At 47.9% G+C, this 24,692-nt stretch overlaps 1 long non-coding RNA gene across 1 annotated transcript; it reads right to left on the bottom strand.

The window, feature by feature from the left end:
• Positions 1-8,253: 8,253 nt before the first annotated feature.
• On the bottom strand, positions 8,254-24,259 carry LOC120897902. Its single transcript, XR_005738595.1, has 3 exons — positions 23,237-24,259; positions 15,086-15,144; positions 8,254-9,292 (listed from the first exon to the last, which is right to left on the bottom strand). It is a non-coding gene; the product is annotated as an uncharacterized LOC120897902 (long non-coding RNA).
• Between the last annotated feature and the right edge of the window lie 433 nt (positions 24,260-24,692).

The following is a 24,692-nucleotide window of genomic DNA, read 5'->3' as shown; positions in this document are numbered from 1 at the left end:
ACACTTTTTCTTTCGCCGGCGGAATGCTGAAAACTTCCCGTCATTTACGAGCCACCGTTACCGCTGCCACACCACTATCGCCGAGAAGCCGGAGGACAAAATAGAACAGAACCGGCCGGAACGGGGCGATTTTAATTCCTTTCCAATTGGAATGGCGCAGCCCGCGCGGTTCGGGCTTTTTGTCGACCGCCGCGGCACGAGCGTTCATTTGAGCGTGAGGGCACGAGGGGCAATTAGCTCGGGCCAATCTCGCGGGCGGCATCTTCTAAAACCCGGCGTCGTAAATCTAGCAAAACTGGTTAAAAGTCTCAACGGCTTTCGCGGGGTTTGGTGTTTTTGAGCAATTTTATTGACCACCTCTACACCCCGGTCGGCTTGTTGTTTGTTTTCTCAATTTGTTGCAAACCTGGTGGTGAGATCAATTCCACAATTACGAGCATTTAAGGCAGCGGGCGCATGGACGGGACGGGAAACAATGATCGCCCATAAATCTTAACCTCAAAGCAGCACAGGCTGGGATTTGGGGCGGTGTCGGCACAGCACACGCTTAAGCTGCGGAAAACCAACCGCATGGTAAAACAATTGGAAATAAATGTAGTTAAAAATTCTAAACACATAAAACGCGCCTCAAATTCCCTCCCACCGAAGGCCCGGTGCCGTTGAATATGTATGGACAGTGTAGTAAGTAAGCGGAGCGGGGGATTTAGTGATGCGATGTCGAAAACGTTAAGCATTCGGATTCACCTGCACGAATCATTAACCCTACCAAACGGTCTATAACCGAAACGGGAAAGGAAGGGGAAAAAAGACACGAAAAGTAGAGGAAAAAGTTAAAAATAGCTCAAATAGGCCGGGAAGTTCAGGGTGAAAGAAGCCCCAAGAATCATAAAATGGTAGATTTAGTTGGAATTATGTCCCCCTGTTCCACTTTTTCTCTCCCGCTCCCAAACCCATCATGATCACTTTTACAATCCCAATAGTTATCATTATCATGTTTAACTACGATCGTAAAACAAAATCAAGAGCTTGCGCGTCACGCAACAACCATCAAACGAGGTGGAAAAAAGAAATTCATCACCAACAACAACAGCAACGACGACGACAACGACAAAAACAAAAAAAAAACTCCACATTTCCTCTGGAATGCGTAGCTGTGTTGGAGAGAAATTAAAAAAAAAGAACGTTGGGCAGGTAAGTTTGACAACACCGTTTAACAAACATAAACGTGTCTAAACTTGTGCAACGGAAAAAAAACAAACAAACAGCTCGAGCACACCCAAATCTCCCATTTTTATTCCGTAGCATGATGCAATCGACTGATTTGCCGGAGCTGTGCCTAATACAATGTTTGGCCGAGTGCGGTTGATAAGCGAACCGACCGCTATCGGCGCGAAACGTGCTGCACAGCACGGAGCGCAAAAAGTTTATCAACATGTCGGGCAAAAATTAGCGAAAGTAGCTCTTTCCATTCGCCGTGTGTGTGTGTGTGTGTGTGTGTGTGTGTGTGTGTGTTTGTGATAGTGTCCTTGGTGTGCTGGAGGTTTAAATTTAGCGCTGCTCGGGACTGATGCTGAAAACCTCGCCCAGCTGATTATGAGCTTGAGTGGCAGTTATGGGTCATTAATTAGTGTGACCTGTGAGCGGAGTCAGTGGGCAAGGCACGACTTTCCGAAATGTTTTGTAGACAAACAAATCATACAAATACGCTTTTTGTGTGCACGAAACATAACATAAAGTAAGGTTTTAAATCATCAATATTCCGCAGGAATCCATCTTCTGCCTCCATAATCGATCGTAATTGGGCTCTATTACGGTAATAACTTCCTCCGGGCATTTTTGCGCTAACCAATAGAGCGAGATGTATGTATGTAATTCAACTAACCAGCCACCAATCGTTCGCTGGAGTTCATAATTCTCCTCCTAACATTCAGCTCGGTTTGAAGGAGCGAAAATAAACTCCCCATTTATCCGCCGGGCACAGCAGTCAACCAAACACACCTTCTGGCTGCATTCGTTTTTGTGGTGTAAAGTACTTCGAAGTGAATTTACCCACTCGTTACATCGACACACACACACACACATGCGATTGGACAGCTCCATTACACATCGACTACCCTCGGCGAATAGGAAAACATTCAGCAAAACCAAAAACTCCCCATTTCGTTTCCCGCTCTGTCTGTGTGTGTTGGTGTGTGTACTGCCATCGGGAAACGATTTTCAGCGACCCAGCGACGTGAAAATTTATTGTCCATAGTACCATAAATTTCCAACACCATGTGTCCCGAAACCCTGCACGCGCAAAGTTTTGGGTCCGCCCGCCCGCCGCTTGTGAGAAGCGAGAAGTGCAAGCGTTTTAGACGTTTGCACGTGTCCTAGAGCCAAGCCCGAATTTTTCGGTTCCAGGTTCCAGCAGGAAGCGCTACGAATGCAACGAAGCTTGTTTATGGCATCCCTACCCCCCTCCCCATGGCACTGTTTTTGGGGAAACTCTATCATCCCGTGTTGGTTCAATTTCAGCAACTTGTCGAAGTTTGTGAGCAGCAATTGAAGTACACTCCCGGAGTACACAAAAACAAGGAAAGCCTCCCCAATGGTAAACGATGACCAGCACCACTTCAAGCGCAAGCGCTTTCCCATAGACCACATGGCCCGTCACCCCGTATAGCTTCGTGTGCTGCACTGGCTAGAGAGCAGACAATAAATTTCCATTTTATTACCATTTATGACTTAATTTGGAGTAACTGCTTTCCACTGCTTTCTCCCGTGCGTTGTTGTTGTTGTTGTTGTTACTGCAGGCCAATTTAATCGAAAACGGGCGAACACGATGTCCCAGAAAATGGGCACGGGCATTTGAAGCATGGCCGTGTCGTGGATACACCGAAGGACATTGCAATTGCAAAAGCCGAGCGGGGAGAGACCGGCGGTGAAACACGTTGGTATAAGTGGAGGTATAACCACGACCAAGAATTAATCATCGGGAAGGTTTCAGAGCACAAAACATTGGCTGTTGTGCTGTTGGTGGCACGCAGGGTGGAGATCGGGTCGGGCTGGGAAACAATCATGACGCATGTTACAGCAAAACGAGCTACCCTTCTCTTGCTTTCCTTCGCACCAACCTGTTTAGGTGGAGTGTGGAGAGCCCCGGTGCTCGTATGTGTTTGTTGGCAGCATTTACATCCACACCAGCCTCCCGTCGGCCTGTTATCTTGTCACATTTTTCATCGCTACATGGATGACTGCAAAGTACAAAAAATAAAAAACAAAAACCGGCTCAAAGTTCCCATTTAGCTTGGTGAGCGTTCGACGAGAGTCATAGGGGTTGGCTGTTTGTTGTAGTGTTGTTTTGTAAATTTATAACAATAATGTAATAAACCCCGGTAATTGATGACTACCGATGCAATGCTCCTTCTTTCTTCCGTTCTCCTCTCATTTTGCATGCACCTATCTCCCTTAACTCGATTCGCAAAGCATGCCACGTGACCACGTTGCGATGGAAATATCCAGGCCAGGTTGCTGCCAAGTTATTCCCGATTGCAACGTGCCTTGTTTGCGGTGCACAAATGATCCCATTTTGTGAGAGGACAATTAAACATTTCAGCCCTTTTCAGCTATGACACGTTTTAGAGGCAAAGCAAAGGATTCGTTTGTTTGTCAATAGATGGCGCTGCTAATGCTAGTACTGTTCCACTCACTGGTCGCTGTACCACTCCTTCCCAGGAACACCACCGGAACTGTTTATTGGGAAGGATTTGCTCGGGATTAAAGTGTCACTAGTTCGCACAGTCCTCACAGAGCATATTGATTTCCAAGAATTGGGGTCCGCTTCAAATCACTCGTCAGTATGTCATCTGTCCAGTCTGTTTTTTTGTGTGTGTGGAATTGTTTGTGTAAAAGATTTGGAAACCACTATAACCGCTCACTGAAAACAGGAATCTAATGCCCGGGTAACATATGCACTATAGAGCCGAGTTTTAATATGTGGGCAGAAATGCTCTTGAATGCTTCCGTTCGCTATTGCCTTCAAGCGTCGTGCAAGGTGAGCAAACATGTGACACCCCTTGCATATGAGGGTTGAATGATGTGTGTGTGTGTGTGTTTTTTTTTCATCTTTCTATATCTTCCATTTGGAATTGAAATGGCAATTCAAAATCACCGACGAACGAGCGCTATAATCCGTCCACCGGTGGCGGTGAGTTTTGCTGACCGGTGGCGGTGAGAGACGCTCCAAAGAGGAAGAGGAATCGGCTCTCGTTGCACAAAGAAAACTGAACTGTTTTCTAGCGCCCACACATCCGTAAATGCTTATCGTTTCGAAGTGATTTTGGGGTACAACTTAAAAGCGAATGCTTAGGCTTGGTTAGTCCGGTTCGAGATAAAATCACACTTAACGATTTCAGTTTTACGTGTGGCTTTCGTTAAGCGAAACAAACTCCAAACTGTGCTGCGTAGGTTGTTCAGGAAAATACATTCACATACAAATCGCACTACTCAGAAGGCTCCAGCGATCGTTACGCCCTCTGAAAGCAGTTTATTGCAATAAAAAAGTAACAAATCCTATTCTTTTGCAAACTCACAGCATAGAAATGATGTTTTATGTCGTTGTAGATGCTGTTGACGAAGACTACTAGACAACACAAGCTTTAAAAAGGCTCGTTCACCTCAGGGGATGTCTTAAGAACTAGGAACTTTTTTATTATCAAACACAGAAATCACTCCTCCTAGCATATGTCTGACATGTCGGCTAGACTTTTGGAGACAAGTCTCGCTGGAGTGTCCCGCCAGTCACTAGACGGTTCCTTAATTTTATTGAATTTTAATGACGTGAAGAATGCAAAGCCCGCGCGTCACACGTACACGAAGCAATCACGGCCCGAACCACGGATCGGGCAGGTTTTGATTCGTCCGTGCGGCAAATTTGAATATTTTATGGTATCGAAATCGATCGTAAATTTTCCACCCGTCTCTAGCCGCACCGGAGCACACGGATCGAGAGAGCGCGCAAAGGATCGCCAACCGCTTCGTTTGCCGAAAATGTAGCGCGGCCCACGATATGGCAGGCGATTAGGTCCATTAGGTTTTGCTCGATTTGGTTGGAAGTTGCTTTTGGGACGTTTAGGGCTGGAGCGGCGAACAAAACAACACAAAAGCGAGGAAGAGCAGCGCAGGGAAGTAGACGAAAAGGCTGTGGGGATTAAGGTAATAAAGTTTTATTGAACAGGTTTCCACCGAACTTTGTGGTTTTGTGATCGTGGCACACAGGGGTTAAGGCCGAAACGCCGTGCGAGTATCCTCTTTTCCTGCTTCCTTCGGCCTGTTGGTCACCGATTGAAACCGATCTCCGTGATCAAGGGACGCAATGGGAAGAAGTAGAAGAGGAGGAAGAAAACGATCGCTGGGCCTTTGCCGTCTTCCTTTGCCTAGGAAGCGAGAAGCGAACGATCTTCGATTACATTCGAACCAGTGTCGCTCTTTTTCTCGCTTCCCCGTGCAAGGCTTCACGGGGTGTTCAGGTTACCAGTCGCAGGAACCATCGCCCAGACAGAGACAGAAAGGACGGCGTGCGGAGAGGAAACACATGTCAGCATCAATGTCAAGAGCGAACGCAAGAAACACAGGCACTCGGTGCCCAGGACCGAAACCAATCGAATCAACCCAAAGGAATGCCCCGGGACGAACTCTGGCGCGCTGTGCCGAAGATTCTTGGATGAAATCGATACTTTTCAAAAAATAATCACAAGCAAAAACAAGGCCAGGGGGCAGAGGGCAGATGAAGCACGGGCATGGGTAGGACACAACCTTTCTGATACGACGAAAACCACACTCAAAACGAAAAGAACAGCCCAGTACAAGCACCACTTGGTTCTGTACGAGGCAAAGCGATGGAAGGAGTGCCTCGCGTCTTACCATCTCCAAAATTTCTATTCCCGCATAAGAACCAACCGTCGTCGTACGGCTTCGCTCGCTGCTCTGCGTACGAGAACTTCCCCAACCGGCAACGATACTACGCCCTGTGGTTTTGTGTATGGGTTTTTGGGCTTTGGGCCACTTTCGGTACGCCTAAGCACACCACTTAAGGGCGAAGAGCGCGCAAACTGCGCGAGATTCCCGAGAGCTCGGAAGAGCTGTCCCAGCCCGGCGAAAAAGACCCTTCCCAACGCGTTGTTGCGTCACCGCCACTGGAGTGCACTTGAGATGCGGGTTCTTTCTGGGCAAATTCGATGTCTTGCGTTCGCTTGATTCTTTCGTGTACCGTTGGCAACGTTAGCTCACAGGCCGGTCAAACTCCAGTCCAGTCAATCCCCGTGTTGGTAGGATTTGCATTGTCGCGGAGCAGTGGCAGCTGCAAAGACTTGTCCCTTTGCTTTTGACTTCCCGCCCAAGTACTCGCGCACACAGAAGGGACTCAATGGTTGGACTCGAATCGAACCCGGTGCCCCTGTGACGCTAGCCTTTGTTTACACTCCGTAGCCCCCCCTTGGCAGTGAGCGAAGGGGCCCTCCCACCGAGCAGAGGCGTAGCCGGCCGTCGACGCCAACGCGACGAGATGCGGCCTAGCTTAGCTCAAGCAACACCATCACAGTCCGCACCGGCAGGAGGCCCCGGCAGCTCGTGTGGTTTAGAGGGCGCACGCTCGCTTAAAAATATCATCGCAATTTAAACACATTGTGGGCAGCGCACCGGGGGCGCAGTGTGCGGAGGTGGTGGAGTCATGTTGTGAAATTAAAATTGTCCAAACCCCTTTTGCCGTGTCTGTGTTCATGCCTGCTGCTGCTGCTGCTGCTGGGTTGTAGATCATATTTCGTGTGAGCCGCGCTCGGCTCAAAGCGGGGCAATCGGAGGGAAACCCTTTCGCTACCGGGGGCATCTGCGGATATCTACGGCTTCGGTAGATGGATGTCATCTCCACATGGCACGGTTTTCTGTTGGTTTGCGACCGTTTCTATGCTGTCCCCCATTTTTGCTTGCCTCCTAGATTGATTACCCTCTCCGGGCGTTCTAGCTGAACCAAGCAGAGGGGCTCTAAAGTTTCAATTAACAAACGACGATGGCAAAAAAATTAATTGCATCGGAAACTAGTCAACCCTGGAAACTGGAGCCGGGTGTGGGGAATCTTTTACTTCAGCACGGTACCCTGCCATTTGACAGCCGCCCTCCCGGAAGAGTTGTGAAAAGACAAGAATGCTTTTTCTTGTCTATTTGCTATCTGCTTTCCATGTTGCAGGAATAAGCGCTTAAATATCAAAACCAACAACATCTTCTCATCATAATTCTCCATCCGGTGAGAATTCGGCAACCAAGCCCCAAAAAAACCTTCCCACAAATCTTCATTAACGTCTCGAGAACCTTTCCAATACTATGTCAGACTTTCCTCAACGATCGGTTCTCCGCCTTGTTTTGATCTCCTAACCCCGACGGGCGTTAATTATTCTGCCCAAAAAAACCTTCTCCCACACACGCAAACTGCGGAAAGGATTCCGCCACATCATCGAACATTAATCAGTGTGTGTGTGTGCGTTTTTTTTTTCGCGCCTTACATGACGCCCACCTACGACAAACCGCTCGACGGCGCAACGGATGAGAGCAAATCCACGCCGCTGGAGCGTTCACGGTGAAGCGAAAGGGTTGGCGAAGATCATTAAACAGGTGAAGGGAAGCAATTTGGCCGCCGTGGCGAAGGAGGCGCAGACGTGCAAAGGCGCAGAGTTGCTTGCGAAGCGGCCGAGCCCTTAACGAAGGATCCCGTCCGCCGGCTATTGGACTATTGGCACATCAACACACGAAAACACTCCGCTACACGCTGCATAATGATCGTCATCAGGATGGTGGATGAAAAATGAGCGGCAATGGGCTTCACCTCCGGCAGGACAATAAATCAAGCCACGGCAGGCCGGGGAGATAGATATTAGGCACCAGCGGCACCAGACGCCTTCCATCGATATGGAAATTGGACAGGTTTATGGGGCCGCGCTGATCAATCATGCTGGCCCGCGTCTGAAGTGAGACATCAATCTGAATGGCGAGTGAAGTTGGCGAAACGTCTTCACTTGTGTGATGTAGTACGGTGCATTTTGTGCTCAATATTTGATTGTTTTGCTTGTATATTTCGAGATGATCTAGGACTTAACTCCCAGGTTTTTTCCGACAAACAAAAGCTGTCTACTGAAGTCTCCTCCAAGAACTAAGCGTTTTTGCACAAACAAAACCCGACAAAAGCCTTGTTCGCATGCAAGCGACCGAAAACCCCCGAAATAAAATGTCAAAGATTGAAACAGCAGCACAACAAAAAAATTAAAACCCCACCGCTGCACCGCTCTCCGCACAGTCCCGAAAGGAATGCAATTGGTGGTGCATTTTTCCTCCGCTCGCTTGCATTTCCCCACAACCGAGTTGCGTGCGAACCATCCCGAAGCAACAAAAAACAACGACATGAAAACATGATTTGACCTTTTCAAAATCGCTGCCGAGAATGGTGGTGTGTGTGTGTGTCTGTGTAATGGGTTGCTACCGTTGAAGCCGGAATACGCGTTAGTTGGCGTCCGACCATCTTGGCCGTGGCCCGCAAAGCGCTTAAGCGAAATGGGAAGCGAGCCGAGCTAAAAAAAAAGGAAAAAGAGACTCTTAAAAATTTGTAAACGCAGCAACAAAGGCATGCGAAATTCCAGTGATTTCTTTGAAGATTTTGTAATTTTTTGCGCTGCTGGTCCAACTCCAGCATGGACACCGGTTTTGGCCAGCGAAAGCTTCTCCACGCCTTTGGCTGGAGAGGATTTTGGTATGTTTTCGTGGACGTGTCGATAAGAAGCCGAAGCCTCAGTGACCATTTGACCGCACAACTGAAAGCCGATACCGCCCCACCTCCTCCTCCTCCAGAAAGGCTTTCAGGAAGGCCTTGGAATGCCTGCCGGCTGGTACTCATAATTATAGGTCAGTCCCGGGCAGCTCCCCGGCGAGGAAGGAAGGTTGTTGTTTTTCGTGTTTCAGCTTCCACCGCCTCCGGTGGTGGTGCCGTCGATGGCGCGGACGACATTCGATACATATGTTTCGGTTTGTGGTGTGCCGTGCCACACACACACACAAAAAGCGGGAGAGTTGCCTCAAGCCTCAAATGATCGGTTTTTTTTTCTGTGGTGGTCTTTGTAAAGTTGGAGTTTACCTGGTCCGTCTTAACCGACCCGAAAGCCCCGCGGCAGGAGTTAAATGATCACCGAGACACCGTGCCGCAGCAGATGGTTCCGATTTGGGTGGTGAGGAACTATTGATTGTTAGCCTTGGTGGTGTGTGGAGTGGGGTTCTGTGAAGAAAAAGAACAAAAAAAAAGAAATAGATTTAGAACCAAAAAACCAGTGACTCAAAAATGTGTTTCTGCAACATGTGGAGCATGATTTGTGTTACAAACAGTGCGCGCTGTGCCGTACACGATCCATGGTTTTAACGATGTGACGGTTTTATTGCGGGCCCCCGGAACGTTTCTGTGCCTAGCCATGGTTTTGTGCGCTTTACGCACCACCGTCACACCGTTTTTAGTACACCCGAAGCGTACAAAACTGACGTGGGGAGCTCCCCCGACGTGACGTGCTCCCCCCGGCTGCTGCAAAGCGGTCAGCGCAAAACATAAAATTTGCACTTTAACACAACCCAGGCAATGCTGCAACAAAGCACACAGAGAGTGCAGCGATTTTATTTTCATCGTTGGACCCGTTTGCGCGGACGATGACATTTGATGTTTGCCAAATGTGTGTGTGTGTGTTACCATATGTGTGAGTGGAGTGCGCGAATGCATCCTGCAACTGAGGCCGAGCAAATGATTCATCTCGCGCAATTTTATGCCACAAACCGCATAACGCCGCAATCACACACATATGTTGTACGGTGTGTGTGTGTGTGCTTTGGCAGCGTTCCAATGTTTCGGTGTTGCCTTTTTACTACCCAGATGGTGCCACGGAACGGCGCCAGCTCGCCACATTATGACAAGAGAGCGATGGGGAATGGGACGACTCTTACTTTACCCTTTTTCCCTGCACACACACAATGTTCTGATGACGATTGGCACAGCACATACACACAAAAAAGGCCGTATCTTGCACTGCACTGTACCACTGTCCCAGCACTGCCGCGGAAGAAACCTTTCAAAAGTCTCACAGGGCCAGATCACAGTGGCACCGGAATCCCAACCAATGGAATGATGATCGTCCGACTTCGTTACCAATTTACCGACCGTCGGGGGTTTTGGGGCCCTCCCTTAATTTACTTCCATTACTGCTCGAATGCATTCGAATCTTCGACCACTGTCGGTCGGAATCACGGCACGATAACAACACCGGCCGACCCTTCCGCCGGCCACGGTACTCCGCTGGACTCGATCGAAATGCCGGTGCAAGCGAAACGGTTTTACCAGTGCCGGTCCGCGCCACCAGCAGCACACACACACCACACCACACCATCCGCCTAATGGACTCTCGGAAATTCGAAATTATCTTCCACCCCTGTGTACCGGCCAGTGAATGTCTGTGTGAACCGTGTCTGTGTGTTCGCTCATAAATTTCCAAACCCCTGAACGGATCGCGCAGCATCATCAGCGCAGAGCAGCGCAGGGAAGACGCGATCAAGTAAACCATACATAAGCACCCGCAACCGCGTGTGTGTGTGTGTGAGAGAAGGGTTTCTTTTGCGGGTCTTCTTCGCGTTTCGATCTCAAAAAACCCTCCTCCTCCACCTCAGCTCCTACCGCACGAGTCTGTCAGCCGAGAACCGAAAACCCATTTTCGGAGCATGATTGTGGGTCTCCCGACGGTTTCGTTCTTAGCCGTGTGCGCTCTCTACGCGGCGGAATTTCGTGCGGGCCCGGCCCTTCGCTGCGCGAGCGTTCTCCCACGTCGATCGGACGTGGAACCACACCACACTCTCGATTCTAAGCACGTAAAGATCGGTTTCTAAAATAAAACCGGTTCCAGGCCTCCCGAAAACCCCTTTGCGGACGAGCCGGTTGAGTGAACTGTTGGGTTTGATTGCTGCCGGTGGAGCTAGTGGTGGTGGTGGTGGCGCGAAGAACAACCTGCCCAACCCCTTCAGCAGGGGTGTTGTGGAGCACGCGGGAGGGTTACAAGAAGAAGAGCTACAGCAGAACGATAGTGCGTGGCGCGATTGATAGGTAAATAAGGCATTCGAGCATTCGGCTTCCAGGCTTCCAGCAACGAAGGAAGACAAGGGGCAAGAAAGCAACATCCGATCGTGTTGATGCTAACGAAACGAGCGATTGTTTTTTTTCTTCTTCTTCTTTTCGTGGGGAGCGTTGTCTGGTGTATTGCCCCCTGTTTTCCACACACACAAGATCTCGGAAAGGGGGTTTGGTGAGTGGTTTCCGAGCAAACAGGTTCTTCTCGTAGTTAGATTTTCACGTCTGCGAGAAGGGGCGCGGACGAGGCCGAGGTTGCTCAGACAAACGGTCGCTGATTTGAATAAATTAATTAACGTGCGGAGAGGGCAGCTACTACACACGCACAAGCGATTTTTTGGTGTTCTGAAGAATAACGATCGAGTGGAATAGAAGAGCATCGAGGTTTTTGGCGTATTTCGTTAACGAGAGTCTAATGATATGGACTTGAACGAGGCAAACTAAGAAGTTAAGCTTGCCTACATGATGTCTAGGAAGGATGTTATGAAGGTCCAAAACATTCATAAATGCTTAAAAGACAGCCACAGCATATAGACAACAATATTCTTGGAGAATACAACAGTAAGCTAAATTGAATATCAAATGCTGTTTAAAAGCTATGATGACGTTGTACGTAGACTTACTATAGAAGTTCAGGCTTCCATAAATAGTCCAAAATTTACAGATATTGAACGACTACGAAGTATCCCTCTCTCACACACACTGACAACAACCTCATACAATCATTCCCAAAAATGGTCTACACCTCCTACTTCACTTCATGTTCTATGTAAAAACTTCCATTCGTCATCCCGCACCTTATCACTAGCAGGCAATCTAAAGCCCCCCCATTCCTAAAGCGTTAAAGTATGCTTTCGTGAAAGAGAGACAGAGAGTGTGGGTGATGAACAGAAGAGAACATAAAAAAAACGGCTGACGTCTATTTCAGCCAAAAAATTCCTCCCTCCGGCCTTATTTGGTCCCTTTCGCGTAATGGGCTTCCCCTTGCCACGTCACACAGAAACACCACACAAGGGTAAGGTGCAAAATGGTAATGTATTCGTCACCGGTCATCAGTGGCGAGGCAATGAAAACCACACGAACACACACACACACACACAGCCGGCAAGCCCAACAGTTACTACGCTCTGACCACACCGTCCGATCGAAATCGCCGGTCGCCTCCATTTGTGTGGGTCGTCTTATCGCCTGGCGTAGCATAAATTACATTTTTTTCCTCCCCCAAAAAAGGATCAACTCCTGCCACACCGCTGCTCCCGAGCACGCTACCCAGGCACCCAGGACGAGGCAAACACCAAATTTGGGCTTTGTTTTGGAGGGGTTTTTGTCCGAATATTAACATCACGGATGTGTGCCTGGTGTGACCATTGAATGACACCTTGGTTCTTTTTCGATTTCCCCCCCACAAGTTTCAGACTCAAACACACTCGGAATCTTGAGTTCAGGAAAATTGACCGAATAAATACATACTGATCCGTCCGGTGGCGATGGTGTGCGATGATGGTCTGGGACGTGACGTTATTTTCCCTTTTTCGTAAGCGGTAGACGATAAGGTGTAACGGCTTCCCTTTTTTTTATTCCCTAGGAGTATCAAAGTTATCAAAAGGAAATCGGAATAATCCCCCCGAAGCGTTGGCCCAGCTCGGGCTAACCGTGGACAGAAAATTAGAATCTCATTTCCCAGTGGCGGTCTCACGGTGTATTTGCATCACAATTCCCGAACGCTCCGAACGCCCCGCAGACGTTTAGGAACCCGGACCAGCGTGCGGAACGTCGTGCGCCAACTCCGCGCGCGCGGGATAAACGGATTCGGTGCGGTACATCCGGCTTGATTTGTATTCCGTAGCACAGTTTCGTCTTGCCTTTCCCTGTGTATCAGCGGCCTATGCCGCTAGGCGAGTAGAACCCCTTTTTCAGAGTTTTTTTTTTGTAAGATTCTCCCGAGGAACTACCCAGAGACCCTAGACGTGGATTTCCTTCCTGAACCGTGCACTCTCTTTTCGGAGCTCCGCGCAGACGTTCTCGACAATCGGGACAAAAAGAGGGGGAAACTTATTACCGAATCTACCGGTGCACGCTAATCGAAGCGAGTTGGAAAAGCAAAGGAATCAAGGAAGAACACACAAACCTAGAAAAGGCACTCCGTACGTTCGTTAAGCAATGGGAATGCTAGAGGTCCTACCGGTAGGATTATCGTCGCCTTATTAAAATAATGCTTCTATAGCGGGGTAAAAGGTAAGATGGAAGCAGCTGCAGCTGTATGGTACTGCTGCAAGAATTCAAGACCATCGAGCAATGCTTTTCTTATTCAAATTTTCGTCTGTACCGAATAATGTTCCAGTGCAGTGTGAAACATCAGCAAAAGTTCGACCCGTTCTCACGACGACCAACGATGACTCCGTGGTGCGTTTGTACGAAGAACGTTGATTCCTATCCGTTAAGTTGAAGATAGCATTTCTCACGGGCTCTCTTCCTCTGGAAGTTTCTAAAAGACAGCCGTCGTTTCACGGTGACAACTTACTGAACATCTTTTAGGGCGTGCAGGTGCATTCCAGCGTGTCCCAAAATGAATTCTCCAATTTCCCAAAGAATCAGTCAATTCATCTCGTCGTGTGTCTTTTGCCGTCTTGCGCTGGCCTAATGAGCTCCTATTAAAATTTTATTAATTTGATTATTTCGCCTGCTATATTGAGCAGGGCAAGGAACCCCAAGAATCGATCGCAAGTTTGGCGGAACTGCATCTGTTTTTCTCATGGAGGACCTTCCAAGAAACCACCGTCCAAATGCCGCGTCGGTTCGTTCTAGGAAAGCGGGGACATTCATTGTCATTCCCGGGCAGTACCCGGTGCGTGTGCCAAATCGCCCGCAGCCAATCTTTCCCACACACAAAATCGTTTCTGGGAGGCGCTTCACAGGGAAAATTAAGACACGGCCCAGCCGGCGCTAGATGCACCTGTAACTGTAGCCAATCCTCGCAGGCCGATCGAACGATCGACGCTGGGACGAATTGGGATACAAGGTAAAGGGCCCAAAAGCAACAAAACCATCCGCCCTTCGCACGTCAATATGCCGCCAAAGGGCAAATGTTTTGCTTGCGTTTTCGGACAAGGTCTTAATGTTTTTAGGCAATTTGGTGTGTGTGTCCCGTGCCAAAGAACTAAAGGGCGGCAATAAATTCTACCCCACTCCGCTATGCTGCGCCGTCTCCAGGAAACCCAAAACATAAGCAGAGAAGGCTTTTACACGAAACATGGTAAAACCCATTGTTTTCGCTGTTTCGATGGTTGTAGATCTTCATCTGTATAGTTGCTTTTGGGTGGCGCAGAGCAAGTAACGCAAAAACGAGCTTTGTGGTTTTGTATTTTGTGTTCATTTTCGTGCGGTTTTTTTGTGTGCCTTCTCCTCTGTATCTTCCACTTTATCCGATAAGTGCAAAACATAAGCAGTGGCACCTCCGCTTCCCCGAGGCCGGGTACGAGCTGATCAACGAGATAGCTCTGTGCCGAAGTGGAGCAAACGGCCCCTTCTCCCCAAAAACTAGGACACACTTTGCACGCGGCCTGCATCACAAAATGGTGCGGGTGTGGCCAGTATGATTTACGGGTGACGGGACCCGACGATACGCCATAATCATCGGCCGCAACCGTCTGATGATGATGATGATGATGTCTCGATGTCAATTGGCTAACAAGGGCGAAAGGGCGCCACATTATTCGACGCGCGTGATAACGATCGGTCCATTATTAGATGAGTGTGGCACACCCCTCGGTAGATTGGAATCCCACCCTGTGTACGTGTATGTGTGTGTCTGTGTGTTCGAATGCGTGTCGGCGAGATGATGGGTTGCCAATGCACCGCGTGTGGGTGCGGGCTTGCCCTGGCTGTGTTGATGCACTTTGTGAAATTACTTACCCGTGCATGGTTGGTGGCATGGTGGCAAATGACAATCCCGCGGGCTTCAAAGGCGTCATCTGCGCATGAAAAGAGAGAGGGAGAGAGAGAGAGCGAACAATGCACAATAAATTAATATTGACGTTATAATTCGTTCTGGTGAATGATATTTCAATTATGAGTATCTAGAGGAATAGGGAATTATTCAACAAGAATGTTGAAGTTCAAGAGTTTTGATTGGGGAATAATTACTTAATTTTTATTAGTAGAACAAATAAAGTGTTATTGCAGTAAGCGACTAAACATTGTACTATTTGGCTTCCTGTGACGTAAAAAATAATAAATGGCAGCCCATCTGTTTCATCTCGCCTCAGCACAGAGGCACGGAGAGACTAATGTGCAACATATTACTCATGATCTGCATCTTGGACTGGACATCCGTGCCTCCGTAAAGGCCGTAATCGAGATCATACATCTTCGTGCGAGGGGGTTGAACGGCTCGACTTGGGAACCAAACGCAACCGATAAATTGAAAACAAAATTCGAACGCCAGAGAACCCGAACCGAACGGACCTCACCTGTGAGTCTCCTTCGCTACGCCTCACTTCAACTCACCGTTCGCACTGTTTGCGCGTTTTGCCAGTTCCAATTCCAGAGGAAGAGATATTTCATGCAATTTCAAAGCACGCTGCAGCAGCAAGGGAAGCAATAAATCCAATTATTCTCCAAAAACTGCTCCCATATGACCGGGAACATATGTTTCGCACACTGTGTGTATTTTTTTTTATTACCACACCACAGCCCCATGGTACTACACATGCGAGAAAAACAGCGAGTTAGCGGTTATTAAATGTTATTTTTTCTCCCACTCTCTCGTGATCTGCTCGTGCCGTCAGCACAAAATGGAGTGCCGAAGAGCGCATGTTTTCTGCTTGCCTTTGCAAGATGCAATCAGCCTCGGTTGCACTTAGGCTTCTGAAGGTGGTGCAGTTTTTCCTCTCCTCCCTCAGTTTGTTTCCTTCGAGTCCTTAATGGAGCAAATCGGCTTGCTCCTAAAAAGCGGATCATAAAAATGGCACGGAGCGAGGCCGAGGCACTGCGCCATCCATCTTATCGCGATCGCCTTCTGTCGGCCATTTTTACACCACGGGGAAATGAAGCGAGCCCCCTCGCCCCCCTGCACAAAACATGACTTTACGCCTCCCAGACATCATCTGCATATTCCGAAGGGGTCGGTTTTTTTGTATGTAGAAACCGTAGAAACGTTTAAAATAAAACCGTATTCCGGGGTGCAAAAATAAGCATCAATCCTTGTGGATATTATTAATCGTTCCCTTTTTTTTCGGTGCACAAAGAGGTAAATTGTGTAAAGCGTGTTGATAAATTAGAACGAAAATTGCGAAATTTGCAATTACTGAAAGAGCAATGAATGGTACAGAAGCGTAAGGATTATACGTGCACCAGCTGCGACGCATTGAAACATCTTCCTGCAAGCAGCAATGCATCTCAAGAAACGGCTCGTTCAAGAGCTTGCACATGGGTGTGTGTGAGTGTGTGTTTTAAAATTTACATAAAACCCTTCGCCTTTCTTCAACTTTTCAATTATGTTGGGCTTGATGCTGTTGAGCATTATTATTATAATGTGTAAGCAGCAAGCCCGCCGTCATCGCCGTCGTCGACCGTCGTCCATTCAAGGCTAAACAACAGGGGGCTAAAATGCAAACCCCCGGCAACGCCAACCGATACACGGTTACGTAAACAAAGCATGGCCCCTTTGGCCAAAGAAAGCATGCCCAGCTGCCTTCGCACGGAGCGTAAACACGGGCTCCACGCGGGAGAAAGTACACCGTGAGCGTGAGCTGCATAAACAAAACGGGTGTGCTAGCTGTCCTCGCAGCCCGAAACGGATCGGAGCAGCATCCGAAATAAATGCATTAGGCACAAACAAACATTGGAGTCCAAAATCGAGAGTTCGGGTAAGAGAGAGATTGTGTTTGTCTGCAGAAGCAACAGCCCATCGGTTTGTTTATCTTCTTTTTTTTTCTATTTTAATAAATTGTAATGATTTATGCTTACCATACGGGTTCGAGTGAAGGGTTAAGAGTGGAAGGGGGAAAAGAGAGGAAAACAGACACTGTTTACTTGGCAAGATGGCACAGGCAGCAACAGTTCTGGCAGCTGGCAGCAACACTTCCCACGTGTGCCACAGTAGGTAAGGATACAGCATGTGACTCTCAATATGAGCAGAAGGACCTTACTGAAGCGGTTAGCATGCAGAGTGGAGCGCAGATACAACGACAATCTTTGAAAACTGATGTCTACTTTCTAAAACTCTTACACATAAAAAAAAATTAATTGCATGAAACTAACTCAGGCAAAACGCCCATCCATCCCAACTGTCTGCTTCCTTGCACAAAAACACAAAACCCGTCACTCACTCAATCGAAAGTCAACACAAGAACGTCCCCGAGCAAGGGGGTGGAAGACGTTGACTGCACATTAGCATTCCTTTGCCAAAACAGGGAGGAAGTCGTGAAGGGAGTCAATCTGTTAAAACATAAGCAGTTTCCTCCCTGTTATTTTTTTTTTGGTTTATTTTTCGCTCCTTCCAACACACTGATCATTATTCTGCCGATGGTGTTCAAACGATTTTCCAATACACTTACTTTAGCTTTGGGCTAGAGGTGAAGGAAGAAGCAGGAAAATTGAATACACTGACACTTCTTTCCCCATTGAATTCCATCACCCATGGCAAGGTGCTTTCCGAAGCGTTCTCTCTCTCGCTTGTCCGTTCGCAAGGGTTGTGTTTCTGTGAGTGTTTTATATAAATTATGTACGGCTTGAAATATGACGAAACCGCGTGGTACCATCCCCGCGATAGATTTCCACCACAACCACGACCACCAATCGCTCACGACGGCGCACACACGCGGTAGCAGAAGAAGTGAAAGAGTTGTAAGTTCGTGCCGTGAGTAGATAATGATTGAACCAGGGGGCTGACTGGCTGGCTGGCTGGTTACTCTTCTTCCCTCCGCCAGCCGGAAACCGGGTCCATCCATTCGCGTCGTGTGTTTAGGTGATGGTAACACATAAATCATTATTCTGTTTGGTGGCTGCCTTTTTCCAACCAGCTCTCATCTTCCCTCCCCCGGGCACAGCGCTCACGCTAAGACAAGTGACAGTCGCACGAACGGTCCCAATGAGCGGAAGATTCTCGCTCGATTTTCACGGCACTCGATGTGCCGGGTGAGGTGTGCGGGCACACCAGGAATGCTGCTAATTTGCATACAAAGGAAAGGGAAAGAAAAAAGGTGGCAACCATTTCGGTCCGGTCATCGGGGCCTTACTTTCGGGAGGTCCCGCGGTGGTTCGTGCCCGTGCGCTTATCTAATTAATTTATCTTTCGTCATCGTCGAGTGGCCGGGAAGACGTCATTGGTGTTTTTGTTTCGCTGCTTAGTTGTTTCACTTCTTTTTGGCCAACCTGTGACCATCACTTCATAAACAGTCAGTGACAGTGACAGTCACCTGCCAGGGGCATAGAAAAAGAATGGAACAGCGGGAAAACACACAAGTGACAAATTTGCTGTTCGTTAGCAGAACAGAAGGAAGCTTTCGGTTTGTGTCTCAAGGCAAACGATGTTTTTTTGGTATTTATTTTCGTGAAAACAGCTTATCGAGCGTCTTAAAAGTGCTGGGTAAGCGGTTTGAAAACTAAAACTTACAGTCAATAATCGCATTGAGCCCAAACAAACGACATTAAATGACCGAAAATCAATTTGTTGTGCTGTTGCGCTTCTCCCCTCCGGGACAGACAATGCTGGTACCCGGCTTGTTAATACACTTCTGCCCCGAAAGCGAAAGGCAAAACAAGCGCTCAAATTACCCCCACGCGTGGCTTGTGACCCCGCGGGTGAACCTACGAGGGCACATATGCACATCATTTAGCGTGTAGAATTGATTATTACAAATAAATTGGACCTTACTCGGCGGAGGCTTCCCCCTCGGAACGGGGCGCCATAGAAAGCCACTTCTACAAGGGATGGAAAAAGGAGCTGAAGAAAGGGCGAAAAAGCAGATGCTTTCATAGCGAAAAAGCAGATGCTTTAACTCACCCCTAGAGCTCCCACAAAACGGAGACAACCACACACCGCTACAAAGGAGCGCCAGAATTTGATTCGATACGCGCGCGCTAGACCACTCGACCAACACCCCGATCTTTTAAAGTGAACGTAAAATATGGTGCAGATAAAATACGCCACCGGAATGTCGGCACGCAACGCAAACTAAGCAGCAGCCCGCCCGCGCCCGCTCCAAGATGTGTCTATTATTATTTAATTTAATTCTAATTAACTTTAATTCATTCCACCTCCAACTCGCGAACGGCGAAACATTCCGTTTTCTGTGAGCTCGGTCTGGCACTATCTCGTTTGCTTTGTTTTTAAAGCTCTCTGAAAAAACCTTTGACTTGTTCTTCAGGACCGTAGCATAGCGTTGTGCAGGCGGCCGTTGATTACGTCGCTGATTATTGATGGATGGTGCCCGCCGCGGCACGATCGGCAAGAAACTTAAAGGGATCCGACGTTCAGGATGAGGATCGTTTAAGGGATCATTTGTCAGAGCTGTGAGCGCGGTAACGAATTGTTTATTGATTGGCTAGACTGGAAGCTTATCAATAGAAGCAAACCGACGCTCTGCACGTATCAATCTTATTTCTTAGTCAGAATTAATAAGAAAACAATGAAGCATTGTCAAACAGTTTGATTTAATCGAAAATATTTTTCCTATTGGAGTTTTGTGTAAAAATCTAATGTTTTGATACTACTTCTACTCGCTTGATTTGTCTTAGTGACACAGCTTAGTACACACTCTATATCTGACAGCTCGAAAAAAAAGGAACAACATTCAACTGTCAAAGTTGAAGTTGTCTAGGCCCTTTGTTTTTTGTTTCCAGCCGAGCTTAGGCATACTTTCATGCTGACACCGATTATGACAGTTTGCTCCAATTTTGAGCGCGATTTTGCGATCCAAAGCGATTTTGATAAGTGGAGTTGATGGATTGAGGTTTAAGACCTCATAACCAATTTATTTATTCGCCAACTTTATCTTCAAGCTCAGTGGCTGTTGAGTTGATAAGAGATTGAAAATAAATTAAAAAGCTTGGCGCACATTGCGACTCTTTGTAGTAGCGGTTGCAATAACTTGGTACAATTTTTCACAATATGAAAACACACACACACTCGCACACAAAACACCGCCAAGAACTCCTCACAGGCCCAGTACACAAACACGTTCTCCGTTGAGATGATCGTTGTGCGAAGAGGCGGCCAAGTGGATTTTATTACATTTTTGTTCGCGCTCCTTTGCGTTATGTTTTTTTTTCTTCTTTCTATTAACTTCTGCCCTGGCCCGTCGTTTGATGAGAGGGACTCCGCAAGCGCAGCTTCACCGTCCGCCGACGCGACGCGACTTGCTTGAGCGCGAATCAACCGAAAGTACATTAAAAAGAAACAATACGAGTCAATACAAGAGCAAAACAAAACCCCAAAACACACGTACATTTTCTAACATTTTAATGGGCTCCCGCCATCCTTTCCCTTTCGCTCGAGGCCCACCCGTCCGCCAACCGAGGTTGGAGTTTTTTTTCTGTTGTGTCCGTTCCATTCCGCAAAACTTCCACTCCGCCCGGAACACTGGAATGGTGCTGACGCGCGGGTTTGCCGGCGGTGTTGCCTTCCCTTCGAAACGTTCGAAAGACGAAAAACTATACACACACACACTCCAAAGCATACACTCAACACGCTTCGGTCCGGCCCAGGCCGAGGGGTTGTGTTCTACGGGAGTGTGTGCGCACTCACACACACCCGCGGCTGGTCTAATCTTGGCCCGCCCGTCCGCCTCTAACTAGTCCTTTCCGCCAGTGGGTTTCCTTCCCAGCGGTAGAGCACTTCTCGCGCGCTGTTTGCTTTACTTCGCTTCTCCGTTCCAATGCGCGCGTGTACTTCTTTTCCTACTTCTGTTCTTCTGCTTCTCGCGGGAAGATTTGTAGCTTCTTCTCCTCTTCCTTCTTTTCCCCGGCATCACGGCTTCCTCTATACTTTACGCGCTTTTCAAGATCGGCCTGTGTAGGCTTTCTGCTTCTTTGGCCAGGCTCTACACACCTTCCCGTCCCGTAGTTTTGGTACCCGGCTTCTTCTCGTTCTGCATTCACCTCCAGCAACCCTTTGGTTAGAAGTTTAGAGCAAGATCAGTGCGGCAGACGGGGGAGCAGTCCCGAGAGTTTTGGGAGGTTTTTTTTATGGTCGAGAATTATTTTGGACGTCGTTTTAACCTTCTCTTTCGTGCGTTAGAAACACCAAGCGGGGGTAGGCAATGGAGGGATTTGGAGGGATTGTGTCTAGCACAACCACCCCCTCGCCACCCTCACTGCGCTCGAAAGAAGAAGAAACAAAAAAACACGAGCCACATATGGGAAGCAGGAACAAACACACACACGCACACACCGAAAAAGCGACCGATGAAGGTCGAGATCAGAGCTCCAAAATCTCGAGTCTCGAGTCGATGAAAAAATGTGTCTGCACGTCTCCGTGCGCGGAAGATGCTCTTTAGAACGGTCTTGGTGGCCGCAAGATTAAGTGTGTGTGGTTGAAGATATGAAGCAGCGAGGGAGCAAAAACTGGAAACTGACGACGACGACGACGACTGAGAAGAAGTTGTCGGTGCTCGATTGGATTTCATTTCCCCGCCCCTCGCTCGCTCTTCGGTCCACCAAACTCCAAACGGACCACAACGGCTGCCGTCTTCCGTTGCCCTCCACAGCAAATCACTCGCACTTTCCAGTAAGCCAATGCTCGGTTTTAGCAAACGGCTCTATCAGCATCTCTCCCACTCTACTATCACCGCCTGCAAGGAAGCGTGGTTGGACGGCGACGGGGTGAGTTGGAAGGAGACTTCGAGACTTCTTTGGGGCCGCTGATTTCATCGCTACCGTTCGCTGCGGAATCCACGCACGCACGCTCGATCGCAACCGCACGGACGATCGCGCGCGCGCTCGTGTGCGTTCTTGTTGCGCTTTTTTTTTTGCTGCGCTTCCGATGCGAGCCTACGTGATAGCCATTGGGCTATGTTTCTTTGTGCTTACAAATTTGTTTTATTTTTTTTTTTTTCGTCGAGTCGAGCTTGCATCGAGTTTGGTTTCAATCAACGAAAAAAAAACTCATCACTTCGGCTGGCATAAGCAGTTAATTTTTTATACTACTTTTGCTGCAACAATCATTAATTATTTCGCTTCATTTTGGTCCAATGCCAAAAAAGCCTTCTTTTCTTTTCTCTGTTTTTCCATCACAATATTTGAAATAATTCTTAAAGTGTTCACAAAGCAAGACAAACAAGAAGCGCCGAATGAAATGCTATTCAAGCCACATCGGCTTGCTCAACACAGCAAAACAAAAAACAACAAAGACATAACAAGCAAGGATCGCTTAACAATCGCCACAAAGTTAACCGACACATGCCACTCATGCCTCACATGGGATATCATTTTGACACTTTTGTCGATAATTTGCGCTCCTCGAGCAAAACGGGACGGCCCACTGGGCAGGTGCACACCAATTCCATCCGGACGTCAACTCGGACGGCGCACACAGAAGCGCACAGGTGAAAGCAATGCGCCCGTGGTGAAAAGAAATGCCCCTTGGACCGGGCGGAATGATCCTTTCCTTCCCCATTGCTTTAATCGGAACGGTACGATCTCCGTACGCTGAGAACTCGATCGGCCCTTTCTTTCCGTGCCGGAAGTGACGCGAGAGAAAAAAAAACAATAAAGGTGACACAGGCACTTCAACACACTCACACTCGCGTCAGACGAAAGCAGGTGACTTTTTGGTGCGCCAAAGTGAAAATGTAGAATGGGCTCTTTTCTCTTTCTTTGCTTTGGTAGACAGAAAAAAATCGTTTGCATTGCAAAGAATTTTCAGAAACTGGCATAAATCGTGGCGGGCTACAAGTGAGTTGTTTTCTTCCTCAAAGTGTCGTCATGAAAGCATATTTTGTCATATTCGTTTGATGCACTGTTTGTTTTAAAGTACATTCTCTTTTTGAATGGAACCACACACAGAATAAAAGCTATTTTAAAAAGTTGAACATTTTGTACAAATTAAGGAAGAGAGCTTACCATTTCATTCGTTTAAGCACATTAGATTCACATTTTTGTAAAGGGTTTTTGGGCTCAACACTCAACCCTCGCAGTCAGTCAGTTCTTCCACATGATTATTCGGGGTTTTTTTTAAACTTAAAAAGGCCATAATTTCCTTTTGTTGAGTCTTTTTTTGTCATTAATTTAGCATGGGACAAAGGATAATAACGAACGTTTTACAAAATTATTGCAGTCTTGTATTCTCTTCGCTGGTGTCTGAATTTTAAAAATGCTTCATCACTTTTCACTGATTAGCTTGAGAAATCGTCACAATTTTTTTATGAAACTAAAAAAATCACTCGCGAATTAGCCGATTTTTCCGATTGGCTCCAGTGTGTGTTCGGGTTGAAAATGGCCGGTTTAGGGATATCGAGAAACGCAAAACAAAAAATCCCATCAACATTTTTCCCATCAAACGCTGCGTTTTCTTATCAGACTTGTTGGTTCACAGTTGTTGAGTAAAAATCTTCCGTCAATTTTGTGCCCGGCACAGCGTTCTTTGTGGAATAAAAATTGGAAAGAAAAACTTTACACCATTGCACCGGGTTTTTTCTCCGCAAAACCTCCGCTCGCGAATTTCCGCCGACGCGTTCGATTCCGTTTTCCGTTCCGACCGGCCAGCGGAAAGCCAACTGGAAAGTGTCGTACACCGCACGCAATCTGGTTATTTTTTTTTTTATTTTCGCAACGCACACACGAGAAGCGCAACAAAAACGCACCGAAACCACGCAACAAACACGCGATACTGCACTGCTGCTGCCTTTTTCTTTTTCGCTGTGAGCTTAGATTTTCCAACTCACTTTTTCGTGCAAGCCCTTTTTCCTACTGGTTTGGATAAAAAACCATTACGTGGAACCTTGTGTGTCCGTGTGTGTGTGTGTGTGTGTTGGTACGTGCGTGTACTTTCCTTGGCCACAGGACCGGGGACTTGGAGTGCCGAGCGCGCACACACAACGGAACACAGCAAACGGGGCACGGCAGCAGACGACCACGGCGCGACTGTACGGCACGAACGTTTGAAATAAAATAAAATTTCTTCCCTTAAACTGTGCCCAAGGAACGTGTCCACGCAGTCGGCCGCGCGGCTGAGACGGCACTACGCCGCACGCCCTCTCGCTCGGTCACCCACGGCAACCCATCGCACGCACACACACACCTTCACGCAGCGCGAGCTCACCCTCAATTCACTCGCGGGCGCGCGCGCGCTCTCTCTCTCTCTCGCTCTTGTTTGCGGGTGCTCTTAACACTATAGCACTTTCTCGCTCGCTCACTCACACACGGCCTCACCCTCGTCATTTGCGCACAAATCCACACACACAAACACAGATCGGTTGTGGCGGTGATGGTGGTGGTGGTGCGTTTACACAAAAGAGGGGTGTGCGATGGGCAATTGCACTTCCAATTGCACTGCAGGCGCATGCGTCATTCCTTGTGT

Source organism: Anopheles arabiensis, chromosome 2 (genome assembly GCF_016920715.1).
Source record: "Anopheles arabiensis isolate DONGOLA chromosome 2, AaraD3, whole genome shotgun sequence".
In the NCBI taxonomy this organism is placed as follows: domain Eukaryota; kingdom Metazoa; phylum Arthropoda; class Insecta; order Diptera; family Culicidae; genus Anopheles; species Anopheles arabiensis.
Note: the sequence above shows the minus strand (reverse complement) of the source record. Positions and strands in the feature narration are given on the sequence as shown.